General features: G+C 45.3%; 1 long non-coding RNA gene across 3 annotated transcripts; it reads left to right on the forward strand.

Annotated features, from left to right (window-relative positions):
* The first annotated feature begins 998 nt into the window (after positions 1 to 998).
* On the forward strand, positions 999 to 5,919 carry LOC131087187 (uncharacterized). Of its 3 annotated transcripts, none has more exons than XR_009114848.1 (4): positions 999 to 3,615; positions 3,733 to 4,058; positions 4,399 to 4,516; positions 5,662 to 5,919. It is a non-coding gene; the product is annotated as an uncharacterized LOC131087187 (long non-coding RNA). The 3 variants fall into 3 exon arrangements; XR_009114847.1 differs by having other exon boundaries at positions 999 to 1,835; positions 2,447 to 3,615; positions 3,733 to 4,516; XR_009114846.1 differs by having other exon boundaries at positions 3,733 to 4,516.
* The last annotated feature ends 329 nt before the right edge of the window (positions 5,920 to 6,248 follow it).

The following is a 6,248-nucleotide window of genomic DNA, read 5'->3' on the forward strand; positions in this document are numbered from 1 at the left end:
AAATATCAACTATCTATAAGAAGGAATAAAAGCTCTGTGTCACGTGCAGCAGTAGAAAATTTCAGGCTCCCAGGGAATAAATAGTTTTCTTTAAATCATTTTCGTTTTGGAGTTTTTTTTTTTACTCCCGGGTAGCCTGAAAGTTTCTACTGCTGTACGTGACACAGAACTGCTGCTTTTTTATTCTAAAGGTGGAAAGGTAAACCAAGATTAGAAATACAAGAAAGGGGAAGTGGAAGTGGAAGTGGAAGTGGAAGTGGAAGGGGAAAGGAAAGGAAAGGAAAGGAAAGGAAAGGAAAGGAAAGGAAAGGAAAGGAAAGGAAAGGAAAGGAAAGGAAAGGAAAGGAAAGGAAAGGAAAGGAAAGGAAAGGAAAGGAAAGGAAAGGAAAGGAAAGGAAAGGAAAGGAAAGGAAAGGAAAGGAAAGGAAAGGAAAGGAAAGGAAAGGAAAGGAAAGGAAGCAGGAGAGCAAGAAGGAAGGGAAGTGGTGAAAAAAAAAACCGAGTGAAAAAAGTAAAAAGAGTTGGAGGGAAAAAGAGCGGGCATTGGGGAGGAGCGGTGCTGCCTCAGGTGCTTCCCCGCCGTGGGGCGAAGGACCCGTTTGATGCCCAGGAGGGACTGCAGCTGCCGGTGGCTCCCCGGGGACGGAGCTGTGGCTGTCAGCCCGAGACTACAACTCCCGGCAGGCCCTGCTGCTGGCGCGGCGTGTGACGCAACGGCCGACGCGGCACATGAGTGGCTGGCGTGCCAGGCGGCCGCGCGGGGCTGTGTGCGGGCAGCTGCGCAGCCCGGAAGGAGCGTCCGCCCGGTTCCTCGGCCGCACTCAGCGGTGCCGGGGGCGGGGGCGCTGCCGCCCGCCGATGGCGGAGGGCGAGGCGGTGCTTTGCTGCCGCGGGCCGGGAGCTGCAGGAGCCGCCCCGGGCGAGCGGCGCCGGGCGCTCCCGCGGTCCCGGTGGGGCGGCCGCCCTCGGGCTGGCGGAGGCACCGGAGGAGCCCCCGAGCTGCAGCCGTCTCCCTCGGGCTGCTGCCGGTGCTGCGGGCGGAGGCGGCTCCGCCCGTGTTGGGCGCTGCGAGCAGGGAGCGCTGCGGTATCGCCGGCATGACGGGGCTGCTGCCTGCGTTAGTGCTCGTGGCTCTTTGTGCCGTGACAGCGGATGGAGCGGCGCTGGGCGGTAAAGCCAGAGATGGCCGGGAGAATGCCCAGCGCAGGGAGCGGCCGGGCTGTATGCTTCGGATGGCACAGGTGCGAGCTGCAAAGTCACCCCCCCTTCCGCCCCTGCCCTCCCGAGCCCCGGGGAAAATGCTTTCCAGCATTGTCGAGCTTCTGAGAGACAAAACTTGTGATTTGACACTAGCATCCAGAAAAGGTTTCTGTCTAGATTAGCAAATGTCTAAATTGTTCTTGGTTACATCCCATGACCGGTTTTAGGCAGTGACTTCATACTGCTTTTAGGATTTTCTTGTACACTGGTGAGAAAATAGGCAGGTCTGATAGTGGTTTCACTTTTTTTCTACTTCACGTTCCATAAGATTCTTTTATCCAAGCGATTGTTTTAAAATTCTACTGTAAGCGTTTGTGGTTCACTTTTTTTTTCTTTGCAGCACCCGGGCCTTTTTTTTTTTCTCTAAATCGGGAGTAAATATAGCTGAGTAAAATTACCTTGGTTATCTTCCTTCTTTTTAAACTTAATTGTTTTTATTAATAATTCTATTTGAATATGCAGAAAAAGTGGGTATGTCCTGTAATCTATGCTAGCTTTTCTCGTTTACAGGGTACTCACAAAATATGTCTCCCTTAGTGTCCCACAGAAACATTCTGGGTGAAATCTGAATTAAGGTATGTGTTTTCAAATAAGTAATCAGTTTAGATATTTGCCTGTGTACCTTTTCCTGTAATTCAGAGCTTGTGTTCTGTGGGTTTTATGATAAACCTGTAAAACATGTAAGAATGGTTTTGCAAGTCTGAATCGTTGAAGGCAGCAATAAGTGGATTTAAAGCCTGTTCTTGAGCAGACAAAGGGGAAAAGTGTGACTCTGATGCTGAACTTGTCATTTTTCATTTGACTTGCCTTTAATTATTGAAGAAGAGAGAGAACTAGGAAAAGAAATAGAATTGATTATTGAGCACTCCTAAAAAGCTCACCATGATTCTGTGTAGAGCCAAAGTGAAGGATGATGGAACAGAGCTCTGTGCATTAGAAGGAAATAAACCTGATGTCCACACAGAGTCTTACTAATTTCTGTTTTTAAAATGCAAAATAAGTTTAGGAAGTGTTGGAAGTTAGTATTTTGGGAAAGAAATGGCAGTTCCACAAAACATTCCATTCCATTTAAGAGAGGCCCTTGGACTGATTCATGTTGTAACTGCTGTCACTGCAATCAGTTGGTGGTTCAGCCTTGAAACGTGCACTTGGCCTTCTATAAAGCACTGTTTTGTTTGCCTTTCAGTGCTATGAGTCTTGATAAATTGGAGAAGTGCCCAAGAGAAATTCATCATCCTGAGATACAAAAGGTAGGAAGTGACTTTTTTTGGTTTGGTTCTTTTTCTTTATTTTTTTCTGGAAATAGAAGTAATTAAGTATAGATACTACTGGTTTGTTTCTTCCAGTAGCTGATAATACTAATACCAATAATAATAATAATAAGAGTAAAGTAATACTACTTCAACTGTCTTTATTTATCCATTGAACTGGCCATTTTAAATCTAAACTTCTAAACACAAATCAAACCATCATCCTTGTAGAATCTTTAATAGGAGTGGGCTAAAGATCCTGGTTTTGTTGACAGGATTTATTGGTTCATGAAGAGCAAGAGGTAAGTACAAGCCTAACTACCCTCTAGCTCACAGACCTGCCCAGTGAATAGAGCTTTGTTTTTTTGATGGGCTTGTGATGACTTTGAGATCAATTGCTCATTCATTACAGTAAAAAAAAAAAAAATTGTTTTGAACATGACAGCAAAAATAACTTTAAGCACAACTTAATAATAATAGATCACCAATTTTAGTTAATAATTTTATGCTGTACTCTTGGGTGAGGGAAGACTCGGACACCCAATATGAGATCAGCAAGCTATGTTTATTGCAGAGAGTATCAGACACTTATACAGCACATAATAAGCTTATGAATATTCTGTAAGCCAAGCGATCTATTGGTTAAACTATACCATCAACTCTTCCTCATTCCTTTGGGCCTACATTCCCTATTTCCCACGTCTCTCTGTCTACTTGTTATCCTACCCAGCTAGGCCCAGGCACACGCTATCTTGCAGGTGCAAAACTCAAAAATACCTGTGTTCGGTACTTTCCCAGCTCCTGGTCGGCTAACGAGCGAATGTCTGCGTGACCTCTGTCATGGAGCCATTTCTCCACACTATACTATCAAAGTTTAAAGGTAAATTATTATATATTAGGAGATGGTGTAAAGTGTATGTTGTAATGTGTAGGATATATACAAAGATACGTACTTGAAAGTCCGTAGAGGAAACAAATTTTTACGCCTTCTGTTTGACTGTTTGTCATATATTTGGTTTTATTTCCCAGGGATCAGTGAATTTTAACTCTAGAGTCCTCTATGCTAAGGATGCTCAGCTTACAGATGATGAAATGTTCAGTAATGGTGAGTTTTTCACCTTCTCCTTCATTGTTTTGCTCATCTGAATAAAAAAAAAAAAGGCAAGATTAAAGAAAAAGCAATAGTTTTATTATTTTTACCCTGTTATGTCTGTTTCCTCAGTATTTGCTGGAGCTGTGCTTACCCAAGGTTTGGGTAAAACAAGCTTTGGGTTCCCTCTGTCTCACTGGGAGTTGCCCAATTCAGTTGCATCTGGTGAAATTCACCCTGAGACCTTACAGAACCAGCTCCAACTACGTGAGAGCCATTTGCAGTTCTCTCCAGACGCCTGGAGAATGGGCGACGTTTCTGAGGATCCGGCGAGCGTGCTTCTGTCAAAACTCAGTCTGTGAAATTTCTGGGGAAAACCCTTCTGTGTCCTGAAGGGTTCAAACTCTGGTGAGGATCCAGTTATCAGGTGCTCACCTGGATGGTTCCAGCTGCCAAAGGTAACACTTGTACTCTTGCCCTGTAGTTTACATCTATTGTATTTTTGTTATTTTGCAGGATTTTTTGTCTTTGCAAAATATTGTGCATTTCACTCTTTGGAACCTCTCAGATGGTTCTTTGGTGCAGCACCACCCCATGGGACACTTGGCTGCTGTCCTGAAGGGGTTGGTCGCTAGAATTGTGAATCCTGGAGAGTTTATAAGTCTTCTGTCCCCAGGGAGGTATCATGCTTTGTTTACTTTTGTTCTGTTGGTTAGGTGCTGCTTCTCGTTGCAAGTACGAATTTCAAACTGCCCTGTTCTTATTTTAACTGTTTTCCTGGTTCTCTCTGTCCGGCAGGGAAAGACTCTCGTATCCTTGTCGTCGGGCTCGGTGCTGTCCAAGAAGATACAGAGACTAAAAAAATCATAAGAAGCAAAATATGACTGCAGGGAAAAGAAGCTGGAGAGAACAGAAGGTGATATTGTTATCCTTACCCTGTATTAGAGACATCCGCTGTGCTTTGATGCTGGCAGCTGCCAGGGGCTTGTTAGCTCTTTGTAGGCAGGTGTAGGTGTTCACTTGTAGGTTTTTTCTCTGGACAAGTCAATTCAAACTTTGCTAAGCTTATATTTGCAGATTACTCTCTAGCACAGTCCAGCATGACATTTTTGAATGTTGTAAAAATACCATGTTACTTGGAAATTGCTAATGAAGAGAAGCTTTAGGGGAAAATAAGATTTCAGGGTTGGAAGATGTGAGAAGAATTGTGTGGGGATGTTAGACTGAAGTAAAGCACACTTGAAGCTGGACTGGCACGCTGGCAGGTCCCCTATTAAACAGTAGTGCTGAGATTAGCCTGGGGGTTGCCCATTGTTTCTGTAGAAATCAATGTTTCCTGGTCTTCAGAGGGAAGCTGCTTTGAAAAGCTGGAAGGTGCAGCATGCTGACAATCCCCGTGCTTTGGATTAAAAGTAGATTTCAGAAGGGTCCTAAGCTTTTGTCTTTTCCTAGAAGTCGATGTAATCCTGTCGAGGAGTTTTTAATTCTGTGTTGCCATGTCATCCATCAGAGCCCTGTTGTACTAATCATCATACAAGTACAAAACAAAAAATCAGACCCTGTCCCAAGCACTTAGAGCCCAGAACACGATTTCCTCGGGCTGCCATTTGTGTGCCATCGGTACTCACCACGAATTGAGCCCTCTGGCTCTGAGAGAGCCCCTGGATGCTGACGGAAGGGGGCTGGTCACAGACCCTGGAGGTGCCTGTCCCCCAGGGAGGGAGAGGACGAGGCAGTGTGGCCTGCAGGGAGGGTCTCGTCCCCAGAGAGCAGCCGGCGACTCCATGCCTGCCCGGGGCTGCGGGTGCCCCCTCGGGGTGGACGCCTGCCCTCAGGTTTCCCTCTGGGCACCCGGGGAGGGAACCAGGTCCATCCGTGTGGCAGCTGCAGGGCCTGCAGGCTCTGGGCCCTGGAGCCGAGTGAGCCTGAGCTGCTGCATGCTTGCTGTGAGCTTTGGGGTGAGCGTGCATCACTGCAGGCCTGGGATGGATTGAAATGCGCTGAGGAAAGCACAGGGAGGGAGGGAAATGCTCTGTTAACATGTGCCAATTCTTCTGTCAGACTCATCACGGCGGGACAGCGTGAGGACTGAAAGTGTAAGAAGATGCGGAGGGAAAGAGAGAATCTGACAGGAGCAGCGAACGCACGAGTGCACGAATTTTGCTTTTTGCTTGGATGTAAACTCAGGAGTTGAAAGGAATTTGGGAGTGAGAAGGGACATTTCAGAAGGAGAAGAAGAAAAAGAAGTTGTTGTTGTTGCTACAGTCCTGGCAAAAGCTTTTGTTCTAGCTAATAAAAGAAGTTAGTTTAAAAAACAAAAAGGAAAAAATGTAGTGTGTTTTTTTTTTCCTTCACTATGATATGCATTGGTGGTATATGGTGTGTTTTTTTATTTCTTGGTATTATTAACTCTGTGTAAATTGTTTTTTGAGTGAAGCTGACTTTCTGGATGGGTTGGTTTGTATTTGAGGCAGGATTAATTTCAGTAGGGTTCTTTCATAGATTTCTGATGGGTATTACTGGGATTTTGGTTTTGTTTACTGTATGTATAAACCTAGAGCTTTGGTAGGGCCAGCTGGGCTGCTGGAGTTTTGGGTGTGAATTTATTAGATGGCTTTTGTTAGATGCAGTTTTTAATTTTTGAAATG

The sequence above is a fragment of the Melospiza georgiana genome, chromosome 9 (assembly GCF_028018845.1).
Source record: "Melospiza georgiana isolate bMelGeo1 chromosome 9, bMelGeo1.pri, whole genome shotgun sequence".
Classification (NCBI taxonomy): Eukaryota; Metazoa; Chordata; class Aves; order Passeriformes; family Passerellidae; genus Melospiza; species Melospiza georgiana.